The sequence below is a fragment of the Anas platyrhynchos genome, chromosome 1, assembly GCF_047663525.1.
Source record: "Anas platyrhynchos isolate ZD024472 breed Pekin duck chromosome 1, IASCAAS_PekinDuck_T2T, whole genome shotgun sequence".
Classification (NCBI taxonomy): Eukaryota; Metazoa; Chordata; class Aves; order Anseriformes; family Anatidae; genus Anas; species Anas platyrhynchos.
Genome location: NC_092587.1, coordinates 67,363,489 through 67,382,397, shown reverse-complemented (window position 1 = coordinate 67,382,397; position 18,909 = coordinate 67,363,489). Strand labels below are relative to the sequence as shown.

At 38.6% G+C, this 18,909-nt stretch overlaps 1 long non-coding RNA gene across 1 annotated transcript in view; it reads right to left on the bottom strand.

Moving 5' to 3' along the window:
• The window catches only part of LOC119714552 (uncharacterized), a 53,799-nt gene that overhangs the window by 3,923 nt on the left and 30,967 nt on the right, over window positions 1–18,909 (bottom strand). Inside the window, exons 2-3 of the long non-coding RNA XR_005261855.2 lie at window positions 7,860–7,988; window positions 7,336–7,431 (exon numbers count right to left, since the gene is read on the bottom strand). This is a non-coding gene — a long non-coding RNA (uncharacterized lncRNA). The remainder of the gene's footprint in view (window positions 1–7,335; window positions 7,432–7,859; window positions 7,989–18,909) is intronic.

Sequence of the window (18,909 nt, the reverse complement as noted above, 5' to 3'; positions counted from 1 at the left end):
GTCAAATTCTATCATTTTAAAACTTGGGTTTGATTTTTACATAATGAAGCAGTGTTGTAAATGTTTGTGTCGTGCCACCCCACCCTCATATTTCAAGACAGGAAGGCTATTCTGGTTAGGAAGTTATTTTTAAACAGACATTACTCTCTCTCAGAAACAGACTGTAAGTCTCTGTTTTCTTTTAGTTGCTTTATAAAGTAAATTGAGTCCCTCTGGTTATATAATTAATATCCACATTTAGCCATATATATTTGAGATGACCGCTGAGCCATTTACAGCTAAATTCATTTCTTAAGACTGACCAGGAGGTCAGATACACATTTAATCTCTGTTGAACTTTGTTAAGCATCCAGAGTTTTTCTTGTGAAGGCCTCTAACAGTACAGAGAAATAGCTACCAGAAGTGAAACAAGTAGGGAACAAAGCTGTTATCATGGAGTTTGTACCACATGATCTAAGCATGTCTGTCCCCATGTACACTTTATGTTCATATTCAGCAGCAAGATGGCATCATATCTATATTGCATAATGTATTTTACTACCTGAGATAAATGCAAAGGAAATCAAGTTTAAAACATTTGACCTTAAAATTACAGGCAATGTGATATCTAACAAAGATTTCATTTTTAAAAGACAACTTTTTAAATAGACTTTGCAACTGTTATTTATTATTATTTTTTTTTTCCCCCAGAATTGTTTGCTAACCTTTCAGGTGAGTTTCATCCCAGAAAAGGAAAAACAAACAAACAAACAAACAAACAAAAACACTATTGTAAAGATTCTCCGAGCTTCTGAACGTTTTACAACCTTATCTGAGTGTCTGCGAAAAGTAACGCGCTGCTTAATGAGGAAAACGAGAGCTTTACTGCTTCCAACAGCTCCCTCTCGTGGTGTTTTGCTCACACTTCATCGTCCTCCGTGAGCAATGAAACATTTCAGTTTCTCCTCAGGTTAAAAAATCAATTCTATAAACCCAAGTCCACAAACTACAGGTAAAAAACAGCCTCCCACCCAATACTACAAAATTTTGCTATCGATTATTTCTTAACAATAAGAAATTGGCTTCATAGGCTTCTTTTGACTGAATCTTTGCTAACAAAACTGCATGCATTTAAAAGTTGTTTTTTTTTGTGAATAACATTTCTGAGCTCAGCTGTTTCACTGAAATAAAGTTCAGCTACCTTGTCTAAAATACTGAAAGTATGTTAACATACTGCCAATATATATTAATATCTTCGAGAAGGGCTTGTGAGCTTGTATCGTTTTCCCAGCTACTGCTATTAGCCTCATAAGAGGTCTAACCTCCACTTTCTCCTTCTACTCCTTCCTGAAGATATTTATCCCCAGAACATGGCAGAGAGGCATGACAGGGAGCTAAGGCACAGTTAGGCAACGTTTCTTCTCTTATCTGTAAGCTGTACCACAGATGTACTAGTTCAATCTTTAAATGAGCAAGGTCATTTACTGGAAAGATTCCAGGGGTGGCTTCATCTGGCCAAATACTGAGGTCTCCTTCTAGATTCCCATCTCAGTGAGATGCCTTTCTACCAAAGGATTTACCTCATCAGGGTGATGCCTCAAATAATGTAGATGAATCACACTTCAAAAAGGCATTAAACTCTCCACCAACTATAAACATAATTAGGATTGGAGATCTCTAAAGTTAGGTGAGATGAATCATGCTCCAAACATGACCTCTAGGGGCTCTTTGCTAGCTATTTTGCCCTTCTTCAGCTCTACAGAGCCATCTGTCCTACTTTACAAAGTCAATTTAGTCCCTATGGTTAGACAATTAACATCTAACTGGAGCTGACCAGTGGGTCATTTAATGCTAAATTTATTTCATATGATTGATCAGGATGCTGGATTGTATTTGATCCCTGCTGAACTTCATGGAACACCCTAAAATCTGTCTGTCACATGTTGAATTAATGGATGGGCTGAATTGAAATGAAGCTAAGTTAACTGAATACTGCTGCAGATTGCTTCCAAGCTAGCTCATTAAAAACTAACTAGCACATCTTGATGCTTCACTGCAGTCTGCAGCACAGACATTTTAAATGTTTGCCTATGGTAACTCAAAAAGCCTAAGGTTAAGCAGAAAGTTGTCAGGTCTCTGGAGTACCAAGCTAGTGATTCAATTAGTCGGTTTCTGAGTTGGAAAATATGTTTCAACAATGTGTGTGACACTGGCTCACTTTGTGACTTATTCTGGTAGGAATTGCTGGCCATATGGAAAGAACCAAGCTCTTAACATGTGAATGGACAGCTTAAGATCTACCATTCATAAATTGATTTGCAATTGTACATCCTTCTCTTTGCGATTAGAGGATTTTGCACCAAATAGCTCCAATCTTAAAATATTTTATTAAACCAGTGGTTGAACTAAACAGCAAAGTTGTTCAGTGAGCTATTTCCTTTTGACCACTGACGTGAGGTCACAGTCACACCGGTTTCCCATCACATCTCCAGCTATTACAGCACTGCATTATCCAAACAATAGTATGAGAAGTCCAGAAAACTGTATGTACTGATGGACCACGTGCTGCTGCTGTAGAATATACGCAGCAGCTGAACTGTAAATGTCTTTCCCTCACAGAGCTGATCTAGTTCTGTGTGTTATATTCTCAGTCTCCTTTTTATGAAACTTAGAGGAACACAAGGCACATGCAAACTTTATTTCCTCTTTCTATTTCAAACCCAGTATTTATTAACAGGTGCAGAAGTTGTTAGTGGGAGAATGAACTGACAGGGCAGTTCAGAAAAGGTTCAATGGGTATTTAGTCTGGAATCCAGGCTGAAATATTACCTTAATTTTTTGTTGTTGTTGCTTTATGCAGTTAAATTGGTAAAATGTGATAGAAATTGCTTCATCGTTTATTCCACATGAAATATAAGCAGAGTAGCCATCTTTTACTTTCCCACAAGATGGCTGCATGCAAAAATCTTAATTTAAACACAACCTCCATCTACAATAATGGATTACTAGACATGTGTTTTGCTGGCATATAGCTAAGCTTCATTCTTCAAATTCTCTGCATGAAAATGCCCTCTGAGCGAATTTTTCCTAGTTACTAAAGACGAGTCACATAGGCAAAACTACTTGTGTATAAGGGTTCTTGTGATTACTGGGCTGAGCTAAATGGATGCACAATTACATGATTAAATACAACATTTTTTACTAACTACATATAATTTTGGCTGTCACTCAGAATCAATTGCATTGAGGTACTGAGGTACTCTGGGATCTGTCCTATACAGACCTTAGGGAATACTGCAAATACTGAGCTAAATCGCATAACTTATCTTAGGCACAAATGGAAAATGTTTACAAAAGAACTAATCTATAATCATCTTTTACAATGTTTGAAATCTCCTTCTGTTTGCTTGTATTTTTGATCATTAATACGGATTTACAAACAGATACTATTGTTCATGTATGTTTTTCAACTGCCCAGAATGCATCTAGTCTTCAGTTTAGCCTATATTTAAAAAAAAAAAAAAAAAAAAAAAAAAAAAAAAAAAAAAAAAGGCCAGTGTACACAAGGTTGTCCTGAATGATCTAGTCTGGCTTCACAGAACTAGTTAAACTGGTCTTTTGCCATCTGGGCCTTAACCAGTGCCTCCAACAAGCTTTTCTCTGTACTATTTCTATAACACTCCTAGGAGCCACACGAGCAGTGCTCAGCTGAGTAAGTTACTCTTTGTTCTTTCTCTTCTTCCCTTCTCAGATTCAACCTCTGGATCTTACTGTGATTAATTTAGTACCAGAGGGTATGTGTACTTGTATTACTGATACACAGAACAGGTACAGTGCAGAGCATTATTACGCCCTGATCTGTTTTTAACATAAGGCACAGACATATAGGTATGCATGTGAGGGGTGTGTGAGAAATAATTTCCTCTTTCCTATGCGCACACATGAAAAACTGCTATTTTTATGAAAATCTGTTGATTATATGTTGAAATAAATATATACCTGAATGGAGGTTAAAGTAGGTTAATATACATGTATACAACAATTTAGGTTTGCATACTAGCACTTTTCAGGCATAAGTCACAGAACAAATAGATAACACAGAGCACATATCAGAAATCCTGCATTTCCACTTTGGCTGTGGAGTAGGTATGCCTACAGGCAGAAAGGGAGAGAGAAAGACTCTAGTGTCAAAGAAGTTCTGAAAGTTGTTCATAACAGGATTCCACAGCCACCAACATACCCCCTACTATTAATCAGTATTTTTATCCCTGTAACCCCAAATGAAAAAGCTGTTTTTGCACCAAATCTGTTCAGTCACTGCTTACTAAGCCATGCAGTGGGCCAAAATTACCAAAATATCACAGCCATATTCCATGAGCCCTATTGAGAATCATATGAAAACTGATCTAAGCTAAATTTGAACGTGCAGGTTAGGAATTAGAAGCAGTCCAGCACAATGTCATCTTTTTTCTTCAAAGTAGCTATACAGTCGAAGGACTGGGAAGGCACACTGAAATAGCACACTTGTCTCACTGCTTCTGCCCCACTTTTCTAAAATTGCCATTTCTCAACATCCACAGAGATACCTTTTACCTGTGGAAGGAACAGAGAAAATAGTCTATATCCCCTTTTTCCCCAGCTCTCTCTCTTCCTTTGCCCAGCTGAGCAGAAGAGATGCAAGCCTTTGTTTTTAATTTTATTAAACTCAGGGTCAAATCCTGCTTGCTGTTTTTCTGGAACAAACTCAGAATAACTCCAGATTAACAGTGGTACAAGTGAGAACTAAATTACGCCCTGAAAAAATTATTTAAAAATCTTTCAGACACCTAAACAGATGGATAAATCAAGCACAGATTCTCAGGTCAACCTCTACCAGAAGGAATCTCTCATCTGACTTACAGTAGAAGTAAGATGCTATGATAGCAGCTAACAATAGAAAGAGAGATACAGTAAGGGAGGGGTATATTTTTCCTTACCAAACTCACTTGATTTAATACAAGGCATGCACAATTAATGATGGCTTTGAGTGATACCTGTATGTTTTATAGGTTTATAAATTGGTTGTAGTAAAATCTTATACATCCTATATCACTAGGTATTGTTTCAGCCTATTACAGGAGATATCTATCTAGAGTTGACTGAATTGTATTAATCTGATCCTAGTTTAATGATGCCTTAACATTTTTATGGGAGAATTTAATGTTTGCAATATCCATGTTCCTTATTTGAAAGTGTGACTTATAGGTTCTCATCTTCCTTAAATTATGAAATCCTTCAGCTAATAAAGGAAAATGATTATGGTTTGCAAAAAAGGCAAAGTCATTTAACAATCCATATAACTGTCTATTGTAGGTCTTTGCATAATAATTGTAATTTAGCTATTAGGAGTTCTAAAGGCAGTTATCAGTCATATGCCGCAATTCTGAGGAATAAGGGAAAACTCAAATTATTTAAAGGCTTTGTACTTTCCAAAGGGAGAAAAAAATAAAGCAGAAATCAATAATACTTTTAACAATGAAAAAAAAAAATGTTCTACTGAAATAACCAGTTGTTGATGGCAATTTTTCTAACTATTCAATACTGAAATTTTAAGCTTTCCTCCATATTTCACTGCCACAAAATGATATTCATTTTATACAGGCACTTCTGTAAGCAGGGAAAGACAAGTTAGGATTAGAATCTGCAATTCTTGATGCCCAAGACTTTCCATTTTTGCCCTTGGTACATGAAGAGGAGTGACCAAAGATAAATCAGATGGACTGTAGCCCTGGAACACAGATCTTCTTCAATTTGAAATTACTGTCTGAATTTGACTTTGTGTCTAGGGCATGTCTTGATTATTTCCTTCTCAGATGAGGATACTACATACGTGAATCCAGCTTAGTTAACTGCATGTGCTTTCATATTTCTTGTACTACGGTCAAGCCTCTGCAATTGTAACATTCTCTTCTAAGATTCCAACCTTCATTTCCCCAAATCCCAGCTTTCCTCAGTAAAACATATACAAGGAAGGTATACACCTGGCTGAGGTGACAACTGTCACCTCAGTCCCTATGAAGATTATGTAGCAAGTCTCCCTAGAAGCCATTTCCAGGCACTTAAAGGATAAGAATATAACTAGGAATGGCAAAAACATATTTACCAAGGATAATTGTTCCTGACCAAACTGGTTGCTATCATGAAACTGGTGTCTATGTAGACGTCAGAAAAGTGGTAGATGTAATTTGCCTTCAGTTTAGCAATGCTTTTGACACAGTCTATGTTAGCACATAGGAGAGATTGACTACATAGGACAACTACAAGGTGGCTGAAAATAGACTGGATGGTCAGGCTCAAAGGGTAGTGCTCAGTGATGAAACATCTAACTGGGACTGGTTTCTTCAGGCACTTGTCAGGGACTGATCCTGGGACTGACACTGTTTAGCATCTTCATTGACTAGCATCTTCCTTCTCTGCTACAATAGCAGAGATCCCATCCTCAGCAGGTTGGAAATGACAATGAAACTGGGGCAAGGGTTGACACTTTGGAAAGATACAGACACAAGACTGCTAACGGGAGTTAGCACAAAACAAATGTGAAGTTCTGTATTGAGGGTGCAATAGTACAGTCTAGGGACTGAGCAGGTGAGAGCTAGAAAGGGAGTTGGTGGTCCTAGCTAGTTAGCAGCACGACCTTGTCATTATGAAGGTCAACCTCATCCTGGCCTGTGTTAGTAAGAACATAGACTGAAGGAAGTTATTATTCTCCTCTACTTGGCTCTTGCATGGCTGCTTCTAGTAAACTGTACAATTTTCACTCCTCCAGTGCAAGAGAAATAGAGAATTAGTTCAGCACAGGGCTACCAAGATGGTTAGGGGTCTGAGCACATGATGTAGAAGAGGCTGAGGAAACTAAGTTTATTTAGACTTGGGAAGGTTAATGTGGGATTTAATTGCACATGTCAGCTACCTACTATACAAGACAGAACCAGACTCTTCTCAGAAGTGCACAGCAAAAAGAGATGGGTCAACAGATACAATTGGCAGTAAGGCAAATTCCAAGTGAACATTAAGAAATAAAAAAATGAGAGTGCCTAAGCATTGAAACATGTTTTCCAGTAAGGCTGTGTAACCTCCTCTCTTGGAAATTTCCAAAACTGAATTGAAAAGCACTCTGAACAACTTGATCTAGCTTCTAAACTCTGAGTTGGAGGCAAATTCCTGCCTATCTGAAAAAGGCCAAATATGTCTTAACAAGTGTGAAAATGAGAATAGCTAGAATATCAGTTCTTATATGATATTCAAAAAACATCGTGATAGGATAACTGCTTTTGCTTCAGCTATGACATCTGTCATCCAAACACAGTCCTGACTTACCTTTGGTATACAGCATGTTTTAGTAGCAGATTCAGACACTGAATTGAGAGATGAGCCAGATGCACAGCTACTAACAGGCATTGTAGCATTCAGTATCTAGAATAAATGCAAATCTTGACATTCATCAACAACCTATAACACAAAGCACCATTAACAGACCAAAATATAGACCAATTAAAATATATTTTGAGCACGTCCTTTACATTCTATATTTACAATGGTGCTATCTGGTTTTGGTAAATGATGACTACCTTGCACATCGATTGATTTTTTGCAATAATAGGATCCAGTCTTTAGATGGATCTGCAGAACATGCTGAGAAAACAAGCCAAACAGAAAATGCATTACTTCTGTGAATTGTTCATGTCTTTAATTCACGTAAAATTAGCACACAACACATAGTCAAGTTAAAAAGAAAGAAGTGCTGGGTCAGTAAAGGTGAAGAAAAACATGTTGTTTTCATACATCCTGTGGATATTAATTCCTTTTAAAAAGTGGCTTTGAACAGTCAATTAGTTTCTTACCTTTTAAGAAAGATTTCACTTATTGTTACAAAATGTTCTGAAAATGTTCTGATCTCTTTGAAAGGATATTCTCAGCTTACATCATATCCAGAAACTCATTTAGGAAGAATGTTCTGGATGCTGCATATACTTAAAAAAACAAAAACAAAAACAAAAACAAAAACAAAAAAAAAAAAAAAAACTTTTTACTTTGAATTTAACTTTTAAACTATTTGAAAGAGAACAGCTAATGTTGTCTGTATAGCTATTAAAAAATAAAATGGGTTCTACAAAAAGCCTTTGAAAAAAGCATGATTACATTAAAAAAAAGAAAAAAAGGCTCTAAAAGTGTCAGCTTTCTATTCAGAAAAACTGTTCCCAGTGGCTCCTTAAAGCATATCAGCCCTTGCTGTTCAAAAAGACCTTTTGTAGGATCCTCAGACAATTTAAAGCTACACAAAGTTCTCAAGTCCCTAGCAGATATAACTATGACTTGCAGACAAACACTTCTGCCCACTACTAATATCTGAAAGGAGTCTCCCAAATTGTCCTCTGCTGTAATCGTTTTCCTAAGCCTCTGTTCACCTGTATTATTATTGTTGCTTTTAATCTCATTTATTCTCTCTCTTTCAGATGACTAGCAGCAGTCTTCTCAGAAAAGATGTCAAAAATAAAGAAATTAGGAGTATAACATTTTGGTGACACAACATCTACAGAACATGTTATGCAAGACTTAGGCGGAGAGAAACTTGATCCACTTGAAGATGCTAGAATCACTGAATACCTCTTGACTGATGTCAAGGTGCTATGCATCATCTCACATGATCACATTGAACCTGAGTTCAATGAAGGGTCACAGTCTTTCCTTTTACATTATGGAAAACTGGATCTGGATTTTAGTGGGGCTTTCCATTAATGACCTCTGACTAATTTAGGGTATATAGTGTTGAGAGTTATTTGAAATGTATTTATAGCAAAGTAAGTAAGTAGAGCTACTGATTGCACACCCCAACTTAAAACCCAACAGTCCTATGATTTAGGCTAATATAATACACCATTGGAAGCTGATTATTTTCGCTAGTTAAGCCATAAAGCTGCACTTAAATATGAATAATAAAAAAATGGACTATTAATAATAATTATTGCAAATGTCACTGATTTCAGATTATAAAACTTAATAGACTATCACCATTAAAACATGTGCTCTCCATAATTATGCTGTGTACCAACTTGTGCTTGATTCTGTCTTTGTGAGTTATTTCAATGCTCCTTTCAAAGCTTATGGAAAATTTTCTTTAAAGAAGAAAACAGTTGTTTTATAGGCAGCTTGGGAGGGTTTTAAGGGAAGAACCCTTTTCTGTTCAAGGCTTTTTGACAGAATCAAAATAGAAGAAAAATCTAAATATTTTCCTCACTGTAAATATCTGTGTTGTCTTGACATGTGTATTTTCCTTTATCAGCCAATCTTTATAAAGCAGAGTATAAAGCATATTATGAATAACACCTTAACCAGTTCTTATGTTTTTATACTTTGAGCATAAGTGACAGGCTTTTAAACTGGGATACAATGAGAATTCAGGATAGACCTAGCATTTGTTCTACCTTTCATTTCAAATCACAGCAAGGGAATGTCTAATTGGTCTGATCAGGTTGTCAGCTGACCCTTTCTCCTTTCCCTAAATTTTCATTCCAACTTCCTCTGAATGTCACAGTTGGGTAGGTAAAAGTGAGTCAGAATACAACATGAAATTGTTAAATGATGAACTCAATGCTTAGCTTAATTTCAAATGCAGAACTGTTCTTGCATATCAAAGCATGGCTACAATGGGAAGAATTCTTTCTGGTTTCTGACTACTTCACTGAAGAAATATGTAAGAGCTCTAGCAATGGGCAGAGAAAGAGATGTGTGAAACAGACACGAGATGTTAGACTGTAGATCAAGGTTCTGGAAATTAGGGGATGGACTCTATATAGAAATAAGTGCTTCAGAACTCCCAAGTCAATGGAAGCCTAATACACCTCTTTTCAAGTGACTACAGGCTGAAGTCGTTTATAAAAAGGTGGATTAGCAGATGTGAAAACTTATTACAGCTAGCTAGCTATATGCCTCAGTTTCCCAGTTTGTAAAATGTGTGTACTTCTTCAAATGTCTCTTTAAACAAGGCTTATAAATGTTCAGCTTAAAACATGCCTTATGTATATGAAAACTTGCCATATTATTACTCACAAGATTGGCAAGTTTTTAATATAAAATAAATGAGGCTTAAAATTATGTTATAAAGCCAGAAATACCTAAAGCCAATGTGACATTTTAACATGGAGCAGAAACATTTACAACGAGCAAAGCATCTAGAAATCAATCCAAGGGGCCTTTAAGAAAATAGCTGAGTTTGTCAGTTTAGAACACTAGTGCACCTAGCTTCTACTGTGAACATATCATCCTAGTACAGAAGACATACAGCAATAAATGAGATGGTAAATATCTTCTAAGGAGAGGTCAATATTTGCTATGCCTGATACTTTTTTAATTCCTCAAATCCATTAATGCCTGGAAGGCCAGAATTCAGAGTAAAGCCATTGCATCTTCCTACTGACTTTGGGTGGAGCTTGGGTACCAAGCATCCAACCTGCCCCATAGAACTTACACAGCACTTATGAATTCAGAGTGCCACAAGTTATTCATAAATTTTAGGATTAACCCCTTGAAGAAAGGCCCAAAATGTGGCCTGGCCACTTCAGACCTCTTTTGGGAGTTTACTTGCAGTTACAGTTTCTATAGATCTTGTGGTGGACCATCTCCATCCACAAGGAATAATTCTACTTCAACATAAATGATGAATTCCATATGCTGATTACATCACCAGATGAGAACATTTATTGTTTATCTGTTTCTGTGGGGCAGGGATAATTTTTTTTCTTTAGAGAAGGATTATCTTTAGAGTTCACACCCATAGAAAATTACATCTGAAAGAAACTATGACTAGGTTGTATGGATAAAGTCATGTAGCATCTTGATTTTTAGTTTGTTTTGAGGGGTTATGAACACTATTGTCACCTGTACATCTTCTAGGACACTGGCATTACTTAGCTAATGACAAAGGACAAGTTTTCTGGAGTATATATTCCAATCCATACTCACATGTCAACCCAAACAATCAGTATGTTCATATTTACAGGTGTGAGTGAGCCCACATTCATTTTATATTTTGCTGCAACTTGTTATATTAGCAAGAGAAATTTGGATTTACAGCTTTTCTTTTCTTTTTTTCCAGGTATTTTTTCTCCTCTATCCCAAATACCAGTCATAAAATGAATCATATAATCATTAAGGTTGGAAAAGACCTCCAAGATCATCTGGTCCAACTATTGCCCTACCACTGATATCACCCACTAAACCATGTCCCTAAGCACCATGTCCAACCTTTCCTTAAACACCCCCAGGGATGATGACTCCACCATTTCCCTGGGCAATCTGTTCCAATGCCTGACTACTCTTTCTGAGAACGAATGTTTCCTCATTTCTGACCTAAACTTCCGCTGGTGTAACTTGAGGCCATTCCCTCTAGTCCTATCACTGGTTATCTGCAAGAAGAGGATGACCCCCAGCTCCCCACAACTTCCTTTCAGATAGTTGTAGAGAGCAATAAGGTTTCCCTTGAGCCTCCACTTCTCCAGACTAAACAGTTCCCTCAGCTGGCCACCCAGCCAGTTTTTAACCCAGCAAAGAGCATACCTGTCCAAGCCATGGGCTGCCAGCTTCTCCAGGAGAATACTGTGGGAGACTGTGTCAAACGCTTTGCTGAAGTCTACATCAACAGGCTTTCCCTCATCTACCAGGCAGGTTACCTGGTCAAAGAAGGAGATGAGGTTGATCAGGCAGGACTTGCCTTTCATGAACCCATGCTGACTGGGCCTTATCCCCCAGTTGTCCCACATGCTTTGGGTGACTGCACTCAAGATGACCTGTTCCCTGGCACTGAGGTCAGGCTGACAGTCCTGTAGTTCCCTGGGTCCTCTTTACAAACCTTTTTATAGATAGGCATTTCATTAGCAAGTCTTCAGTCATCCGAGACCTCTCCAGATGACCATGACCACTGATGGATGATGGAAAGCAGCCCAGCAATCACACCCAACAGCGCCCTCAGCACCCATCTGGCCCCATGGACTTGTGATAGTTCAGGTGGTGCCACAGGTCTCTAATTGTTTCCACCTGAACTGTGGTGGGTTTCTTCTGCTCCCCATCCTGGACTTCCAGGTCGGGAGGCTGAGTACTCTGAGGATAAGCATTAAGAAACTCAGCCTTTTCCTTATCCTCAGTAGTCATGTTCCTCCCTTTATCTAGGAAAGGATGGAGATTCTCATTGGCCCTCCTCTTCTCATTAATATATTTATAAAAACACTTTTTGTTATCTCTAACCATAGTGGCCAGGTTGAGTTCATGCTGTTCTCGTTGAGCCTTCCTGATATTTTCTCGGCATATGCTGGCAACTTCCTTGTACTCTCCCTGAGTTGTCCGTCCCTTCTTCCACCAGATGTAAATTCTCTTTTTCTCCTGGACACTCAGCACAAGTTTCCTGTTCAGCCATACCAATCTTTTTCCCTGCTGGCTCATCTAATGGCACACAGGGACAGCCTGCTCCTGTGCCTTTAAGACTTCCTTCTTGAGTAGCGTCCAGCCTTCCTGGACCCCTCTGCCCTTCAGGACTGACTCCCAAGAGATCCTCCCTGCCAGTGTCCTGAACTATTCAAAGTCTGCTCTCTGGAAGTTGAATGTAGCAGCTTTACTGACCCCACTCCTGACTTCACCAAGAATAGAGAACTCTACCATTTCATGGTCAGTCTGCCCAAGACAGCTCCTTACCACCACATCTCTCACCAGTCCTTCTCTGTTCCTGAACAGCATGTCTAGTGGGGCACCCCCCTGGTAGGCTCACTAACCAGCTGAGTCAGAAAGCTGTCTTCCACGCTTTCCAAGGATCCCCTAGACTACTTCCTTAGGGCTGTATTGTATTTCCAGCATATGTCTGGAAAGTTAAGGTCCCCCCTGAAGACATATGCTGGTGACTGAGCAACTTCCAACAGATATTTATAGAATGTCTCGTCCATCTCTTCATCCTGGTTTGGCGGTCTATAACAGACCCCCACCAGGATGTCCACCTTGTTGGCCAGCCCCCTGATCCTTATTCACATGGACTCTGTCATTCCCAACCCTGAGCTCAACAGCATTGAAACACTCTCTAATATAGACAGCCATGCCACCTCCCTTTCTCAGCTGTCTGTCCCTTCTGAGGAGCTTATAGCCACCTATAGCCCATGAGTGGGTTCCTGTGGGCTGGTAGGATGTGCCAGCTTTGTCACTTCTAGTTGCCAGTGTGTAACAACTTAGACTTCCCAAGAGAACCTGTAAAATGTTAATACTTAATTCAACAGCCCAACATCATAATCTCCTCAGAGAAGTAAACAAATTAAGTGAAACAGAGACAGCATGACCTTGGATAAGTTGCCTCAGCAACCCGTGCCGCTTCTTACTCCCAACTGCAGCTGCTGTGTCTATTATTTTACAGGCTGCTCAGTACAAGGCACTTTCCAGTTTACATGGCATTAGTTTAGAGCCTCTTGCAGCAAGGACAGTGCAAGAAGCAACTGGCATAAAGTCTTCACATGAAAAGTTTTACAAATTTCTTTTCATCTGCCTTTGCAAAACATTAACAAAGCAGGAGCAAATCTCTAATAGAACATAAGCACACTAATGTAAAGGAAAGGAAATTTCAAATGTATCTAGAATTGGAAACAGGAACAAAGCTGTTTGAACTGAAAAGAGCTAAGATGTAACAGGTGAAATAGTTGCTTTGGTGAAATTCTTTATTGGGCCTCAATGCCCATAGAAATGTCTGCAGAATTATATGCTTCAGCCTACAAGTAGGATTATTTATGCTTCCTACAATAGCTTAAATTCTGTGGTAAAGATTGTCTATCCATTAAGTGATTTGAACACTTAAGTCAAACTTAAAAAAATAAAAATAAAAATACATGTCTCAATGACCATCTTCAATAGTTTTCAAATAAGTTAAATTTATTGTCTGCTGTCAGCACCAATCATACACACTACACCTAATCAATCTTTTCCTTCTGCCTCAAGATATAAATAACTTGAGATCCACAAACTTTTTTTTTTTTTTTTTCCTTTTAACAAACTGTTTCTGGGAAACAGGTCCCACAGTTAGGATATTTTTCTCCCTTTTTTTGACAGACCTATACATGAAGATAAGAACCCTGTTGGGATGCTGAATAGCCTATCTCTGTACGGTGTTGCTCTAAACATATGGCTCTAAAATTCAGAACAGATATATCATTGGTGAAGTCCAGATAATTGATTCATAAGTCAGCTGCATCAGGCAGGTTTTTTGATGGTATCTTTATAAATAGGCTGGTGCTTTCAATGTGCCTGATGGTATCTCTCATATTGACATGAAAGGCATTTGGAGGTTGGAATATACTAGTTATACAACTTGTATTCTTGGTGCAGTTCAAGAGGATCGTTAGCCTCTCAGAACACTACTACAAATATTTTGGTAATTACCTCTTGTAGATTTATACTTTTTAGCTTTCAGTCTTTTAGTGTTTTACTGAATTGTGTCAAATACTTTTGAGGTCTAAAATTTCATGTTCTAAAGAAAAAGCATGGTCATTATTCAAATGAATAAAAACAGTTCATGACTTAGAATCAAAAAGCATAATTTGACCCATCAAAAGACTCTTGAATTTTCCTAGTATGTTTTTGTGCTCTTGTGCCTGTGCTTCAGTTCTCATGTATTTAAAACTCACACATACACACACACACACAAAAAAAAAAAACACACACACACACACAAAAAAAAAGAAAGATCGTATGACTCAGTAGAAAACATCACAACATCTTCTGGAAATGGTAGCTTACTGGACTTACATATTCCCTACTAAGTGAAATTTTGCACCAAACAGTACAGGCAGAAAACAAAACAAAACAAAACAAAACATACAAACACTTACTGTAGTTCACTCTGAGCAAACAAAAGTACTGGCCACCCCCCATATGACTTGATTTACAAACTTTAAAAGCAAAAGCAAGATTAATAGGTGACAGACTTCCCTTAATTTAGAGGAGGAATTGCCTTTCAGGAGCTGTGTGTACAATGCCCGTAGGCTGCTTTGAAAACTCTTATCTATATTCTTCATTTTGAAAGAGGAGATGTCAGTGGTAAAACTGATAAGGTTTTTTTCCTCCTTCTTAAAGATAGGCACTTAATATTGACCACATGTATACATACTCACTCACTGTGCTCTATATACATTTGTCTACATATAATTATAATTATATCTAAGCTCTCCTGACAGAAAGAAAACCACTGTAACAAAAAAAAAGAATTAGAGAGAAGGGGATCTAATAAAAATGAGGTATATCCACATCTCCTGGGTTGATTAACTGGAAAAAAAAAAAAAAAAAAAAAAAGCGCACATCTTAAAAAAAAAAAAAGATGTTATTCCCTCGATGTCCTGGCTATGCACATTATGTACGTCACATCTCTGACATTTTCAATTATTCCATGACATAAATAAAATGAAACAGCATCTGGTACACTGAGACATCTTACCTAACACTGTTCATGCATGAAAACACTCACCAGTATTTCAAATTGTATAACTTCACTGGATCCTGAATATATAGTTAAAAATTTGTAAATCCGGAGGGCTGAGATTGCTCTTGCCCCTCACTTGCACTAATGGGGAAGACACCCAAGGATCCATGTGTTATAAATGAAGATACAACTCAATCTGAATTTAGTAATATTTATAAAAGATAAGTAAACAGTGCTAGGTACACGGGGAGTCTATGTTCTACCAACACGTACACACTAACATCGAACTTTCTAAATATACAGAACATTGCTTTAAGATATTAAACCCCAGTATGCCTATACATATGTACAATCAGAAAAGGTATCAACTGAAACATAAACATGACAAAGTTTTAAAAAGCAAGTGTTTAACAAACAATCCTTTATTACTATTAATGTCCATTACTGGGGGAGCATAGTTGGAGTTGGTAATCCTGGCTGAAGTGCTCCCATATTTTCCATGACTTCGTTAATTTTTCTCAGATTATATAACAGTCTCCATTTTCCATTCCTTTTCTTGATTACAAATACTGGAGAATTCCAGGGCTAGTCGCGGAAACAATATGTCTCGCTTTAAGTTGTTAAGCAACTCAGCCTTCGAGCCTTATGTATCCTACTCTTCAAGGATAGAAGGGAAACATATCCATCTCCTTTTCAAGGCCAACAGGGCCTGGGTCAAAAGGCACGTTCAGGTCACCAGGGAGCATAAGAGCAAAGGCCTGCAATGGCAGTAGCGGTGGGGGGGGGAGAGGAGGCGGGGGGCCGTTGGCGATGGTGTAGCAGTCAGATCAGTGGACGAGTCCACAGCTCCCTCACTGTCTGGCAAACCACATGTTTCTGATTGTGGCCCTACATGGCTCTTTAAGGCCTCAGAGACTGCTCACCAGGTGCCGAGCAATCCCACTGCAACCTTGTTGATTTTAGTTGCAGAATGCCTCACCTTGACCTCAATTTGGTCCCGTATTTCAGGATCATAAACTGATTGTTAATAAAGAGAATAAGCTGTAAGGTTACCAGGACAGTGTTTGTTTCTAAGGACGATTCCCCATAATGCGCAACTGCTTACCAGAGAGGGGCAGTTGTGCGCGCGGGTCCACTTCTCTCAGCTTGAGCTTCTTTCCAGCTCCAGTGCACCTATTTCCAGTGATTTTCTATGCGAGCTTCTTTGAGTGGTTTGCTGAGTTTGGCCGAACCTATCTTCATGAGGCGATCAGTGTGCCTGTTCCTGCCCTGGTCTCTGTTCTGCTAGCCTGTCCCTATGCATTCCTTTTTTCTACTTCTTTATTGATGACATAACTTCATTATATCATGTTGCCTTTTTTCATCTTGAGGACACGTTCCCCTCTTATACCCTTTGCCCCACAGCAGTTCTTTTCAAAAGCAACTTTTCATTGGTCAAACAACTTTGCCCGGTAACCAGAAAACACCCAGAAACTTCCGTGCCTTAACAGCTAGAGAACAAGCAACCCGAGACGAGATGGCATTGAGATAGGGAAGATGCTAAAACTTACCCGAATTAATATTTAGCTACATATATGGTAAAATATCCTAATTATCGGGGATGTGGATGAGAACCTAAAAATATCCTAATTATAGGGATGTAGATGAGAAAGAGATGTAAAAAAGATTTTGCTCAAGACCAAGCAATGAGAGAAGGACAAACAACTCATTAGGGAAGGATGAACAACTTGTTGGCATGAAACAAGGCAAAGATAAACAAAAAACTTCTAAATACTGTCCAACAGCAGGTCAAAGTCCAGAAAGGTAAAAAGTTTAACCTCCTCTTCCTCGTTGCCTTCATCCTGAAAGACCCCTGCCCATGACCACCAGGCTACACTGCGCAGGCGCAACTGGAAGGAGCTAAGGGTGGGGAGTATGGAAATGAGTACTTGGAAGAGGTCCATCTTTTCAGGGAAATTAATGAATATGTATTAGAGCTCATGCAATCTGTAACATAGAGCTCATGTAATATGTAACAGTATTTGTGTATAAAGTTGTGAGAGATGATCGGGCAGGTATGCACCTTTTTGAGGGAAGCTATTCCCTGGTGCACTGCAATAAAGTATACCTACTTTACAACCCTATGGTTGTGGAGTCTTTTCCTCCAGTCAGCATGGCATCTCCCAAATCACCCTTCTTTGTTCCCTCTAAACTCTTTACATTCCTGATGGCCTCATCGTTAAGAGTCTGATGTTATCTCCAACCATGGGGCTTGTTGACCACCATGGCCACACTCCCACATCTCCCCCTTCTTTATTAACATCAACCATCTTCTTGAAATGAATTCTTACTCCATATATCACACATGCACCCCAGCAGAACACCTTAAACATTTACAGGGACAAGGTGTAATGAAAATCATGGGTTCGGAGGCCTACTGGCATCCAAAACTCTGCCTAAGTTAAAGGCTTCATAGTGGTGTTGGGAAACCTCAGCAAATGCTTCAGGTGCAAGCAGGCTGTATACATCTCCTTTGTTACTATATACCAGCTATGTAGAAAGTACATGCTCATAGCTCACCTGAGATAAGCTACTAAGATATTCCACTAATTAAATTCAGTGTTACAGCTTGTAAAATAAATGGACAGCAACTTCTTTGAGGATGACGTACAGACAGACAGGCTCAGCCACCACATCTGCAGCTGTAAACAACCTGGGACTATGTCTGAGGCACAGCCTCCCCTCAGTGCACACATGCCTCATGCCACCTTGTGCCAGGCCAGGGCCTTGTGGAGGAAGCAGGGGCCACGTTGAGGCGCTTGCAGTGCCCTGCTGCACTCCCCTCTCTGGGCAGCTGCACACTTCTGCCTGTGCAAGAGGCTGATTAAAATAATAATAATAATAATTAAAAAAAAAAAAAAGTTGTTTTTCCTTCACTGCTCCATCATGTACCTCTTCACAAAAGCCTCTCAAACAGACCATGACAAGAAAACAAGTACATTTTAACAAGGGGGAAAATAACTGATAGACTGTTGTTGTTCTGATTGTTGTTAAGTTCACACAGCAAATGGAAAACTTGGAAGGTGGCATCAAAGTGGCCTTTGCTCTCCACCTGACAGTGTCTTTTAAACACCTGTGGTGCTTAATTTTAATGAAATCTCTTATCCTGGGCATTATAATAAGGACAAATCATTTCTTTGCTGCTGATAGAATGAAAATATTGGTTTTAAATGAACAAACATGTCTACGAATAGTGATTCTCAAAACTCCGGAGTTAATATATCAAAACATTAATCTGTCTTTTTCTCTAATTTAGAGTTGCAAAGAGTGTGGTTTAGTGGGAAAAAAGTTAATTTTTCATCCTAGTCATAAATGGAGCCTATAAAGCCAGCTCAACACTATTACATCAAATCTACAGAGGATAAAACACCTTCTGTTCTATTATTTCTATTTTCAGTACACAAACTGATTTCCAA